The following is a 14,785-nucleotide window of genomic DNA, read 5'->3' as shown; positions in this document are numbered from 1 at the left end:
TGACAATAAAAGGACCTAATTCCTCTTCCCTCTATATTAAAGTTACTTTATTTCAGGGGCTGTGCAATTTTCATTAAGAAGAACACAAGGTATATCCTAAAGCTGATATGGGCAATTATCTTCCCTAAGTATGTCACTATGTGCACTAATTGAGGACAAACAAAACAATTATTTCCAAGAAGAGGGAAAGCTGCCTATGGTATTTGTTATTTTAGACTCAAAATCTGTTCTTGGCAGATAAAGGGGGAAAAGGTAACTTGGTTTTGCTGCTGTATTGTTTTAAGATAATATTCCTGATGACCTAATGAAAGTGATATGTAAAACGTGTCAAAGAGAATGCCTTGTTGCCAGTGCCCCCAGGGATTGTCTCCTTTTCCTTCTTTCTTAGATAGGAGTGACAATACATCATCTTGTATTGTTTGAGGGGTATGAAGGAAGGAAAGCAATATAATATCTAAAAGTACTGATTACGAATGCCTTGTGATATGATTGTAATAAAGCTTTAATAGCACATACTTTTAATTATTAAAAGTGCAAGAAGATTATTATCCTGTATCTTAATAACATGAATTTTCCAACAGTGTATCTGCCACTTAAGGCCACGGCATGTCTACGAATGGTCTAACACCAACCAAAAGGAAGGTCAGCTCATATCTTGATTGTTTAAAATGTGAAAAGAGGCAGTTGTCATTTTGCTCAAGCAGCACTGGCGTCACATTGGAAACGCACACATTAATGTACTTCTTGACAGCTTGGAAACCCAATTCTTTTCTGTACAGTTGTAGGATTCCCTGCATCTTGTAGTGATTTTACTACTTGAGGAGATTTTGCCTCTGAGTAGCATCACCTGCTTTAAACCCCAATTTTACTTCATTTCCAAAACTTAAGTTGGTAAATAGAGATGTAATGGCAGGGAAAAAAAGACTGCACCAATAATTTCAGGGTAAGTAAACTGAAAGAAAAGGAGCAAGTCAGATCTGGGCTTATTCTAACTTTCATCCATTTACAATGGCTGTTTTCCATAGCAGCAGGAAGTCAGTGATATAAGTTGAATTTCCTCCAGCAAGAGTAATAGGATAATAGAGGTCAACATCTGAAGATTTGAAACAACCTTAAGTGAGATCAAGGATTTGATTTACCAGGGGATTAGACTTGCTTTTTATTTTGCAGCTAGTATAAATCTTCATTACTTTATTCTAGAACTAGTGAAACACTTGCCAGTAGAACTTTTGCCCTGACAATTCATTTTATATTAACTACTAACATTTCTGTTTGGACTGGCGGTTGCTGAGTGTAATAAGTGTATACTTTATACAGCATTCTCAGACCTATGGTGAAAGTGGTTATCCAAATACAACATATTACATAAATTATAGCCTCAATGTATAAACTCCTTCCTTGTCTAATAGTGGTTTAGCTAGCCTGGCAGCATAGAAGTTTAAAAGGTCATATCTGCATCCTTGCATTGGTCACCCATATCACAGGTAGCAGAACAGGAGGGGAAGCAAACTGTACTGCTTCCCCATTCCTACTAACACAGATGGCAGGAGGTAGAACAGAGACAAGGAGCTCCCCTCTGAGCAAACTACCAAGAAAAATAGCTAGGCCAGCCTACCAAGGAACATGCACTGTCTCACCAATGCATAGTTTACTCCCTCCTCAGAGTAGTAGGGGGAATCATGACTTCACTCCTTGAACATTCCAGCAATACTCTTTTACTCTGAACTCATGGTGAGGCCAGCGCAGAGTCCATCACTAACTTTTCAGTTATGGAGAATTGTAATGACCACGCTATTTCCACACATACAATGTTAAAAGCCATCTCTTCTCACCAATAAGTGGGCACATCTACATGAGATGCTTAGTGCAGAGTAGACCAGCTCTGCAGGAAATGCGAGGCATCTACACATGAGGGTTCCTCAGACAATAAGATGGATATTTGTCAGCAGTGTGCCCTTGTAGCCAAGAAGGGCATACTGGGCTGCATTAGTAGGAGTCTTTCCAATAGATCAAGGGAAGTAATTATTTCACTCTATTCTGCACTGGTGAGGCTATATCTGGAGTACTGTATCTGGTTTGGGGCTCAGCATTATAGAAAGGATGTGGACTTTAAATAAAAAAGTCAATGCAGGGGGGGTGTCTCTCTCTCTCTCTCTATATATATAGATATACACACACACACACACACACACATTACACATGCATATGTATGTATGTGTGTGTGTGTATATATATCTATCTACACACATACACTTCACATACACACCCTGCATTGACTTTTTTAAAAAGTTTTCTTTAAAAAAAAATCTATTGGGCATGTCTATATTTGCATATTAATAAGATGCAATAAATTACAGTACTTCTCTCACCAGAGTTTACTGCTTCCAGGTACACTCTCTCCATGTGCACCAAGGACTGCAACACATTGAGCCAGGTCAGAGCAGCCCCAGCTGGCAGAGGGCCCCAGGGGTCAGCCTGCCAGCCTGGAGCTATGCCTCCCAGCTCAATGAGCTACAGAGGGGATGGCATGAGGGTGCTTCAGTGTGGGGCTAGCTGGCAGGCAGCTCCTGCACTGAAGCACCCTCATGCCCCAGCTAAATGGAGCAACATCTACACATGCATTACTGTGGAGTAAAAAACTCTAATATATATATTACAAATACGCCGATATATCAGTCCTGGGGGTCACAATCAACTGGAAGATGAATATGAAGAAACAGTGTGATGAAGTTGCCAATTCGGCATTGGCAAGGCCTCAACTGGAGTCCTGTGTCCAGCTCTGGGCACCGCATTTCAAGAAAGATGTGGATAAGCTCAAGAAGGTACAAAGAAGGACCATGTGTATGGTCAAGGGCATGGAGGGTAGGCCCTGTGATGAAAGACTCCGGGAACTGGGCCTGTTCAGTCTCAGTAAGAGAAGGCTGAGAGGCGACTTGATAGTCACCTACAAGTACATCGGGGTGAGCACCAGGAACTAGGGGAGAAACTCTTCAGGAAGGCACCTCAAGGGAGGATGAGGACCAACGGGCATAAACTAATAGAGGGTCAATTCAGGCTAGACACTATAAAAAAAAACCTTTTTCTCTGTAAGAGTCACCAGAATCTGGACCACACTCCCAGCTGAGGTGGTGCAGTCACCCTCCTTGGAGGTGTTCAAGATGAAGCTGGACAGATACCTTGTTGAGCTTGTCTGAGCCCAATAACTTCCTGCCCACGGCAGGGGACTGGACTTGATGATCTTACATGTCCCTTCTGGTTCTATGATTCTAAGAAACCTACCGAACAAGGCTCACCTTTATGAGTTAAATTGGATTCTCTCTTTAGATAGAATGACTGTTATTATTGTTCCTTCCAGGATAATCTTTTGTAAAATGCTTTTGGTTTTCCAAACCCTTCCTCTGCCCACACTTCATATTCTTATCAATCTGGAATGCCACTGCCTGCTAGGGGTTTGTACAGCCCCTAGGACGGCAGTCCTCTGATCCTTATGGACGCTAGATGCTAGAGCAGCATGAAATTATTTATAAATAATAAATTCATTCACAGGAAATGCATTACTTAAGGCTTTATATAATTTTGTACTATACTTTGAGCACTCTTCTCAAAGAAGAACATAAAAATGTTTTTGAAAACTTGAAAAAAAACACAATCATTTTTTAATTTAGGAGAGAAAATGTTAGGTTTTTTGGGGGGTTTTTTTAATAAAAAAAGAAAGAAATCCTAGTTACCCTGTAGTCCATTGAGGGGCCTGTACTTTAGAACAAGATGTTGGCTGGGAAACTTTGCAGCTGATTGTCTCCACTTTCACATGGAGGTGCTGATGTTGCAAAGGGAACATAGAACATAGAGAACAATGTGCAGTCTAGGAGGACATGATCTGACCACATCAGCAAGCATTCACAGCAAGAAAAAAGTCCTTTAAAACATGCGCATATTGAATAGCACACAGAATTCAGAAACAAGTGCATAATATCATTCACCATTTGCTTTATTTTGTTATTCAGGGTTTGCTAAGTGTACAACTTATTCATTCATAAGGAATAAATAAGATTTTATTTATAACCTGTCAATTATCTGCAGCATCCCTCTACTAAAAGCAATTAGAACAAATTATTGTTCCCTCAGTCCATGTCTTGTAAAGTGCCATCCTCATGGGCTCATTATTATTAGACCCTTTAAATAGGTGTCTGCCTTGGGGTTTTTTGCATAATTTATTACCTGTTTCTAGCAGCACACACACCATTTTCAAGGATTTATTCCCATAGGGCACAAGAGGCTTCATTTTTCAAACATCAGTGCAATAAATAAATAAAATCATTCCCACCATAACCATATAGCCATCTGTACATGTTAAAACCCACTGTCTCCTGATGCACACCACAAACATGGGTCTTGAGAGCAACTGTAGGGGCATCCTTTGGGTGGCTTCACAGCTCATTTCCAGATATGGCAGGTAAACTGGGTGTCCACAAGAATGTGCCTTCCTGATGGTGCCAGGGATGTGGTATAGATGTGCCCCCAGTTTCTCTGTTCTTCTGTCTATAAACTGGGCATAACACTTCTTTCCTTACTAGAGGCATTGTGAGGACTAACTCTTTAATGCTTATTCTTAAATATTTGGTGAATGGAACAGAATAAAAATGCTGCATGTATTAATACAAATATTAAAGATATGAGTTAAGGATCTTGATTTTTGTATTTTATCCAAAACATAATGCCTCAAGTAATATAATTCTCCCCAACATCATGCTGGGGAATTGGTCAAGATTCATTCAGAAGGGAAAATGCTGCCTACTAAGTCACCAACTTCACTTATTAAAATATTTGGGTTTTCTTTGGCAGTCTCCCCAGTACAGATCAGTCCTGGTGCTGCATAACTTAAAGATTTGAAAGCTCACAGCCTCAGACCATATAGCTGAAACATATGTTACTATCAGCAATCATCATCACACATTACATTATAAATGTAGTACAGCTTGTTAGGCTATGAAAGGTTGTTACCTTTGTGACATTCTCTCTGTTTCTTTTAAATCTGGTTAAAATAGACAAAGGTTTAATCTTTAACTTTATGATATTTAACTGAAACTATAAACTGAATCTAATATCTGATGATTAACCTGCTCATAGCAGGCAAAGTAGGAGGTACTGCAAGGGCTAATGCATAAAAATAAAAAGCAGATTCAGAATAAGGAATCTTTACAATTACTGGAGAAGCTGGAACCAGGACAGTAAGGATAGAAAGAAGACGGATAACTGAGGGTGCATACAGCTATTTGTAGCAGCCTGCACGCTCCTGGCTGTAGCCTGCAGATTGGAAGGGACTACAGCCCATCTGTGGGCAGTAAAGCCTGATTGCAGGCTGCCTTGGAGGACTGAGCCGCTGATGCAGATTAGTAGCTGGCCACAGGAAACTAAAGGCTCCTAGGGAAGGGAGCTTGGGATCAAGCAGATAGTGAGGGAACTTGGCTGGTGACTACAATACCTCTCCCAGGGTCTGGCAAAAGAGCCAGGGCTGCAAGACCAGGAGAGGGAACTCGCCTAAGAGAGAAAAGGAAGAGTGTGCTGCCATGCTGAGAAAGAAGCACAAAGTCAGCAGCACCTTCTTGGGGCCTGGGAAGGGACTCTGGGACTGTGAGTCACCCCTTTATGAACTGTATCATATTTAAAGGCTTGGTGAGCTAAGCAATAACCCTGAACTCACTACACTGTTACATTTAGAACAAGCTAAGCAGGGTTTGGTTGATCTAAATGTCCAAGCATGCAGGTGTTCAGAGGCATTCATTCAGCTAAAAAATGGCATGCCCAATCTAAATTTAGTTCACCTGAGTAGATGCACTAATTTAAAATCAGGACTGTGTTAACCCTTTCCTAGATCGGGACAACCCAATCTCAAATACCTGCATGTGTTCACAGCACAGCCTGCAGGCTGGGAAAGTCCAACTGCTTGCCTCAGGCCCATGTCTGAGCTAATACCTCCCTCCCCTGAACATAAACCCCGAGTGGGCCACTTTTAGTCTCCTGGCCCTTTCCTCATCCCGACCAGCACCCCACTCCCCAGCAATCCACCCCCCCCCCCTCACCCTGACTTGCTTACGCTGTCTTTGTCCCACAGCTCCTAGAAGTAGCAAATGCCTGTATGCAGCTCATAGGAATAGTGAATTGCCACATGTGCTCATTCCCTGTCTAGGTGTAAGCAACTTAAAGTACTTTAAGCTGCCTATACCTAGACTGCCTGTGGTGAATACTTGTTTTCACCTTAAGTGATCTTCAGGGGTAGAATAAGGAAGGGGTCTAAAGAAATGAAAGGTCTGCAAATAAAGCAAATAGGAATAGTGCATCTAAAGTAGATCTAAATCAGAAAAATAATTACCAACTGGGATCATATTTCAATGGACTAGAAGACTTATAATTACTAGTAACATTATCTGACATGGAAAAAAAAAGTTTCACAAAAGTTATTAGATTGGGTTTGGTGAAAAGAAATTTTCTTTCATAATCCCTACTGCACTGGGAATTCCAGGGCCTAGACTGTCAGCTGGAGGAAAATATTACCACTTCATTGACTCAGTCAAGCTGTGACAATTTACACAAGTGAAGGATCTGGCCCCAGGTGTCTATGAATGTTTATGGTTTCCAAGCTACCCTTCATTTGATGCATGGGATAATAGACACCATTGGCAAATGACCTTTTATAACCAGAAGCTATGCAATGGAAAGCAGCAAAGCACATAAAGAGAAGTACCTTTACTTTCTGTGTCTTCCAGCTTTGTCATTACTAAGAGGCTTTCAAAGAGCAATTACTGTATTTTGCACTTGGCAAGAAAATACCTCTGGGCAGGTGTAAGAAAGCTTGGAAGAGTCAGGAGAAGTGTGGCCAGGAAAGGAAATGAGTTCAGTACGGGCAATAAATCAGGACAAAGACATCAAGCAGCAGACACAGGGCTGAACCAGAAAGTAACCTATTAGGAAAACAGAGAAAGGATGCAGAAGAGAGATGGGGTCGTGAGAAGGAAGTGTATGCTCAAAGGGAGTAATTAGGAAATCTTGGATACAGAAAGGAAATAGAGCAAAACTAACCTGAACTCTCTCTCTCTCTTTTTAGCCATAGGAACAGTTGCAAGCTGTTCCAAAAAAAGAGAGAGTTATACCTAAACAAATCTTTCTGGAATCTCAGCTTCAAGTAAGGATTTTTTAATTTTATTCACTGCCACTAGGTCTAGGAGATTTAATAACAGAGATGCTAGACTCAACTGGAGTTTGTTGCTTATTACCCTATGCTTGCAGGTGCTGCTACAATACTAAATAAATGCAATTCTCCCATATGATGAACTATGGTAATAATCCTCAAGGATTTAGAGGGAGCTTTCTTTTAAATTGGAAAAATAACTTCAGCATTGGAAAAGCAGGTTTTCTTTTCAAGCAATAAATTTTGAAATAGAAGAATCTTCTTTCGAGTATTTCTATGACATAATAAAAGTTATAATTTTATACTGTTATTTAAACAAAAATAAGTGACAATTCAGGCTATGCCAGAATAACAAACCAGAGCTTAAATTCAAGCCTGAGTTTTACCAGATGGGTCTTTGAAGCTATGAGTTGAATTGGTTTTAATACAATGAGAATTAAACAGAAGCCTCACCTTCAATTCAGATTTGTCAAAACTCAAAGTTTTCCATATATATTCTTAATAAAGTTGGTATGCACAGGAATAATAAAACAATCATAGGATTATGGAATCATAGAAAAATGGAAAAATATTGTACTATTTCAGATAATTTTTCTTTATCCTCTATGCAGTGTCTGACAGGAACTAGTTGAGAGAAGCTGTAATAAATTCTTTAATAGGCAATTTAAGCAATTATAGGATGACTATGAGGGATTTAAAAAAAAGAAAATCAAAACAGTTAACTTGTTTCTGTCCCAAAACAAAAGAGTTTGTGTCTTTTACCATGTTTTTCATTTGTTTTTGTTGCAGCTCTATAGAAACTTTTTATGGAGATGGACCCAACTGAAACTCCAGAATATAACACCCCTAAACTTAGCAATAATCAGATCTGAATCTAACCTGTATAGCAAGAGCTCATTGCTTATTTTTAAAAAGAAATGTTTCATTCCCTTCTCCTTATTTCAGAAGAGACTGCAAACTAAGCAAACAAGGTTTAAATTAGGTTCATACAAGGTAGATTCATAACTGGTTAAAATTCAGTAAAATGTCAGTACTTTACTATCAAATGGATAGGGAAAATCCAGCGTGGTCTCACAGCAGCTTTTCTTGGATCTTGTTGTATTCAATTCTTTCCATTAATAAACCTAATGATGGAAGAGACAATATATCAAGAAATTGCTGAACAAATTTAGGAATTCAAAATGACTTTGCCAAATTGGTGAAATGGAGTGAAATCAATACCATGGAATTCAACCAAGATGAATACAAAGTACTATGCTTAGGAAGCAGAAAACAAATGCACATATACAAAATGGGGAATAACTGGCTATACATAATGGCTGCAGAAAAGGGTCTGGGGGATATAGTAACCTGCAGTTTTTAAAAAGTAAAGAAGGATCCTAGGAATTACAGACCTGTCAGTATAACCTTGATAGCCTTGAGAAATTATGGACCCTGTATCAAAGAATCTATTTCTAGGCACCTAGAGGGCAACAATGTAATGAGGAAAAGCCAATATAGATTCATCAAGATCAAGTCATGCTTCACTAACCTGACTTCCTTTAACAACAAAGTGTTAGGCTTTGTAGATGAGGAGAGAATAGTAGATGGACTTTTTAGAAAGGTTTTCAACTCTGTCTCCCATTATATTCTCATTAGCAAGTTAAGGAAATACCATCTAAATGAAAATGCTGTAAAGTGGGTACATCATTGGTTGCATCATTGTCATCAAAGAGTAGCAACTGAGGCCTCAAAGTCTTTTTGAGAGGAGGTATTAAGTAGAGTAATCCATGTATATGTCTTAGGTTAGGTACTGCCAAAACCTTTCATTAATGATTTGGAGGATGCGATTGAGCAGGCAGTTGGCAAATTTGCAGATGACCCCAAGTTGGGTAGAATTGTAGACACTTTGGAGGAGAGTACTAAGATCCAGAATGAATTTGATAAACCAGAGAAGTGTTCCAGAATTAGCCAAATAAAATTATTGAGGACAAGTGCAAATTTGTGTACCTGGGACAGAAAAAAATCAAATGCACAAATACAAATTGGGAAATGATTGGCAAGGTTGCTGTACTACAGAAGGCAACTTGGAGGTTATAGCTGATGACAAGGTAAATGAGTCAACTATGTGCTCTTTTGGGGAAAAAAAAAATCAATAGCATACTGTGTTATATTGACAAGAGTATCACCTGCAAACTAAGAATATTCAGAACTATTCTAATCAGCACTTGTGAGGCTTCACATGGAATACTATGTCCAGTTTTGAACACTACATGTCAAGAACTAGGTACACAAATTGGAAAGAATCCAACAGAGAGGGAAAAAAAATCTATAGAAGTACAAGAAACTTAATTTGCAAGAAGAGGTTGGGGGAACGAGGCATTTTTTAATAGAAAATATTAAATGAAGAGGGATTTGATAACAGCCTTCAAATATGTGAGGGGTAGTTATAAAGATGTTGGTGATAAACTATGGTTTGCAGGTGCAGGGAACAGGACAAGAAATAATGATCTTCAATTGCAACAAGAGAAATTTAGGTTCAATATTGGAAAGAACTTTCTAACTATGAGGATTGATAAGCACTAGAAGAGATTACTTAAAGAAGCTGTAAAATCTCCATCATGGAAGTTTTTAAACGTAGGTTAGACAAGCAGTTGGTTGAGATGATTTAGACAGTAATGATGGACTACATGGCTTCCTGTAGTCCCTTCTTATTTTTCTATTATTATGTTACTCTGCAAACAACATGAGTCAACAATGTCATGTAGTGCAACAAAAGCAACTGCCTTTCTGGAATGTATTAACAGGAGTGTCATAAAACACTTTGAAGTGGTACTTGTTATGCTTTATTCAGCATTAGTGAGGCCTCAGCTGGAGTAGTGTCCATTTTTGGATGCCATGCTTCAAAAATGCATATAGACAAATTGTAGAGGGTCCAAAGGAAAGCAACAAGCATGATAAGAGGTTTAGAAAACCTCCAAGTGGCTTTACGAGGTAAGGGTGAAGGAATTGGTTTTGTATAGCATAGAAAAGAGAGAAGTGGACAGTCTTCCAGTACTTAAAGGCTGTTGTACTGAGGATGGCAATCAACTATGTTCCAAGAACAGGTTCAAAATCAGTGGTCTTCTAATATAGGCTTTTTCATATGATTTCCCAGGCTCTGGAAATGGGTACAGACTCTTCTGCCAATCCCCCTAAACCTGATTGACTGTTTGTGCCCTGTCCCTTTCAACCTGTCCCTGTCCCAGTACTTTCTCTTCCTCACCTCTGCCATCTTATTTGGGTCTCAGTTGCATCTTTGGGCTTGCTGTCCAGCAACCAAAACCACCCCACACACAGTTTCTTTCCATCGTCCCGCCATGCAGACTCCTTGCCCAGCCAGTCCTCTAAACTATTCATTCAATCCTTTTTTCTTTCCTCAATGCCACAACCCAGGCACTTAATTATACTTTCCCTTTCTAGACATTGTCTCTAATTTTACCTCTCTCTCACCCTTGGCTCTCTCTTACCCTTAGCTCTTGCCCCTGGTTCTGGTCTCTTTGTTTGACCAGTACCAGTCTTCCAAGTATCCCAGATATCAGATCTGTTTTCTATCCTCTTTGCTTGTTTCTCTCCGCTTCGGTTGCTAGCCCTAGACTCCTGGTATAGTGTTTCTCAATCTCAAGTCTATCTGCTCTAACAGTTGCTCATCTGATCTCAGTATTCGTCTCCCCACTCAGCTAGCTTTAAACCCTCTCCCCTCAATTTTCATTAGCAGCTCCCAATCCCAGCTTCTCTACCCAACTAATCCTAGCCTCCCCTCAGCTCCAAGTCTCTGCCCCGCAGGTCCCTACTACTTCCTTTCCCTTCTTCATGGTCTAGATTTAGTCCCCTTTGCAAATCAGATGGCTTCCTTTTCTATGCTACTAAGGACATTACTGTAGAACTTCCCCAGCACTGCCAGGGAAGTTCTACAGTAATGCCCACTCATAACATCTTCTTACCAATGTGTTTCCTGTATACCTACAACCCAGAAATGTGCTAGTGAAGCAGTCCCAGCTGAAGGCTAATATCCAGTTGCTCTGGGGGTTTGGTTACACATAAGAAGTGAAGATGTTAATTCACCTTATGGATAGTGCATGATAGTCTGCCTAGGGCTAGGAAATGTAATAGAACTCTGTCCAAATCCTGCATGGACAAAATTTTGGGGAATTGTCTCTAGTAGGTCTCTAATAGGTATGTGTAAACTGTAATTTTTCAAAGCCTTATAATTTAGCAGATTTTCAGCAGATTTTCATAGTGTCAATGACGGGAAGATCCTTGACAATGCCTCTCTCTCCTTCTACATCAGATTTCAATCAAATCTGTCTCCCAAAGCATAGGTAGGCTAGAACTTTTCATAGAATAGGTTGCCAAAACAATTTAATATAGGCAAAATGCTGCATCTTTCTCTGCCGTTTTTTTTTTTTATTTGTTATTTTTTTCCTAAATTATTCTGTTTGAGGGTAATACCCAGCATGGATGACTTCAGAGAAGATGGTTTACTTTTGGTAACCTCATTCACAACTAAAAACAAGGTTTTAACATGGGCAACATTAATAATATGTAGTATTAGCTAACCACCTGTAATATAACTTACGGTATTTTTGCATAAGTTTGAATGTGGTTAGATCATAAACTCATCTGGTTTAAATTGACAATGAAACTGTATCAATTTACTACAGCTAAAGAACTGGCCCATCATTTTTTTTTTTTTTTTGCAAGCTTGCAAATCTTCTTTCCATATCCATCCATGTAAAATTCTAGTGGAGGAATAAAGCTACAGCTTCAGTCTAATACATAGCTCGTTGTGTCAGAATACCTTCCTTAAAGATTACCTGCCTCAAAGTACTGTATTGCCAAGATATTTTCCCCAAACAAGGCTACCATTGTTCATACAGAGCAGTCATAGGAAGCATGAAGATGACTATCTTGTACACAAAGGGATACTGACATTTTATCAGATTAACTGGATATGTGTACCTGATACTTTTAAATTGCTATTTTGAGGTTTGATCATAAATATAGTAATTGGATAAGTGGCCAATTTCAGTGCAAATAATACTGTGTGTGGAATAAAAAACTTGCTCAAGTTGTGTACCATGTACCTGTGGCTCGCATGGTCATGACTATTTTTTCAGTGCATATGTGAGGATACAAGTAATGTAGCATAATTCTTGGCCAAGATTAATGCCAGATGGATAGTTTTCCATTTTGTTAATTTAATTGCAATAGAAATTCCTTTTTATAAAGAACATAAAATGAAAGTAGAGAGCTTTAGGCTACACGGTTACTATAAGGACAGATCTGTAAGTATGAAAAGCAGAACTAGACATAGCTCAGAGATGGGGCACAAAGGTGTCTTTCTGATATTTTTGTATGCCTTTCCAACCTTGGGACTTCCAGGGACTAGTTTAACCTAAGACACAATTTAGAACATTTGCAAGGTTGCTCTTACAACCCTTTTGGTGTTGTCAGGATAGTGGGGTAGTTGGAGCGCAAAAGAGATGAGAGTTCCATCTCTTCTGCTTGGGCAAAACCTCTGACATAATCCATATACCAAAATGTTGGGAAAGGTGGCTGTAACAGGGGGCCTTCCCGAGGCTAGATCATGAGTTAGCCTGTCCACTTGCCTAGTGCAGTCTACCCTGACTCGTCTACCACAACTTGAATGTTTTCATAATATATTAAGCTGGAGGCTACCAGTTCACTACCCTGATGCCAGGGTACGCTATCCAGAGCTTTGAACCTCCCCTAAACCATGGCCCCTGCCTCACACATGGCATCCAGAATATATTATTGCTTCCCAGCTTTAGGCCACGTATGATGCCTGTAGGTATTATAGGACTTGCTAGTACTGCCCTGTGCTCGTCTGCCTACAGGTGGTGACAGGGTACACCTTGGCTCTGGATCACCAGGTCTGCCAGGAAGTGCATCTTACATTTTTCTCACCTGCCACAACTTCAATGACCTATATATTCTCAGGAGGTAATGCCCATGGTTATCCTGCCTGGTTTTGATCCCTGTGTCTTCTGTGTGGCTCCAAACATCCCCTTTACCCGAGCCTAGCTTCTCCAGATGGCGTTTTACGATATTCTTTTGCAGCCAGGTTCCAGTGCTGCCTATTGTAACCTTATTTGCCTTTACCCCAGGGTGTCCTAGTGCCTCTTTTGGTTATACCCTTCCAGGGGCAGGTCTCGGCCTGTGCTCAAAAAATCAAAATAAACAGCAAAAAAGAAATCACAGAAAACTCTGGCTGCTTCTCAGCCTTCTTCTTAGGCTCTGGCAATGTCCCTTTTTCTCCTGATCACATGCTCAACATCCCAATCACTATAATTCAGGCAAACAATCCCTTAGCCTGCCCTGCACCCCTATGAACATTCACAGTCTCTTTGGGGTTTCTCCCCTGTGCAGGAAGGCTCTACCTGTGACTAGATTTTCCTTCAGGCCCTTCTTCGGATCTTCTGTTGGAAAGCTCCAGTCCATGTTGTAAGTTCTGTCTCTTTCCTTCACACTGGGCCAGAGTCAGTCCGTTGTTGGGCCTCTTCTACACTCACTCAGTCCTTCAAGTGCCTCTCATTGTGCCCTACTCTGAGCAGGCCCCCATATCACCACTACATCCTCCAGGGCCTCTGGGGTCTCATACCCCTGCGGGGCTTAGGTGCCTCTCCAGGTATGCCTGGCCCTTCTCATTCTCAATACTCACCCACCAGATGGTGGGGCCTGGGGTTAAGGCACCCCTACCCGCCTTTCACTGGGAGCAGTAACTGGTCTGGTATTTCCTGGGGGCTGTCCCACCACAGACAATCCTGCCAAACACCCCTTCTCTGACAGGGTGCAGTTTTAAAGGTCATGCCCAAGACAGAAACCTCCTAACCTCCCTGTAGCTCCTGCCCTTACCTCCAAGATGTTCCTGAGCAGGACCACAGCCAGGTAGTATCACTCCTGCGGTGGCTGCCAGCAAACTGCTGCTTCTGTCTGTCTTGCCAAAGTTTGAAATGGCCACCTTAATCAAGCACCTGCTGGCTGCCTGCCTCCAGCACTTAAAGTGACAGGCACGCAAAGGTGTACGGCCACCATGGCACAGAACTGCATTCATACGGATGACTTCCTGGATGAGGAGGAGCAGCACAAAGAGGACTTAATGCATGCCGACTCTCTGGTTGCATAATGTTTCAATTTTTGCCATAAAATTCACTTTTTTTCTGTGAACATTTTCTTGAAAAAGAATCTTCAGAGTAACATCTGGTCAATTATGTTTAAAACATAATGCTAGTTATTCCTATTGAAATGTTGGAAATAAATTCACACTCCAACACATATATATTCTGATTCAGATTTTCTTATCTCTCATTATACATAATCATATTTTTGGAAGGGTTTTATCTCCATATGTTGCTATTGTAAATCAAGGCTGACCTAAATGAATACCAAGTAAATTATATATCAATTTATATAGACACACATATACTAACCTTCCTCAACCAAATAAAATGAGGAACTATGAAGATCATACCCATTACATAAGATGCAAATAATATTTCACATTATCTTCCTAAAGAATCCCCAAATGCTGTAGAGGACATATATAACAATAAGCTA

At 40.2% G+C, this 14,785-nt stretch overlaps 1 long non-coding RNA gene across 1 annotated transcript in view; it reads right to left on the bottom strand.

The window, feature by feature from the left end:
• LOC132248587 (uncharacterized) overlaps positions 1-14,195 on the bottom strand; it is a 30,538-nt gene extending 16,343 nt beyond the window's left edge. The window contains exons 1-2 of the long non-coding RNA XR_009459843.1: positions 14,084-14,195; positions 8,221-8,310 (exon numbers count right to left, since the gene is read on the bottom strand). This is a non-coding gene — a long non-coding RNA (uncharacterized LOC132248587). The remainder of the gene's footprint in view (positions 1-8,220; positions 8,311-14,083) is intronic.
• Between the last annotated feature and the right edge of the window lie 590 nt (positions 14,196-14,785).

Source organism: Alligator mississippiensis, chromosome 2, assembly GCF_030867095.1.
Source record: "Alligator mississippiensis isolate rAllMis1 chromosome 2, rAllMis1, whole genome shotgun sequence".
NCBI lineage: Eukaryota > Metazoa > Chordata > Crocodylia > Alligatoridae > Alligator > Alligator mississippiensis.
The sequence above is the reverse complement of the archived record's forward strand: the minus strand, read 5'-3'. Positions and strand labels throughout refer to the sequence as shown.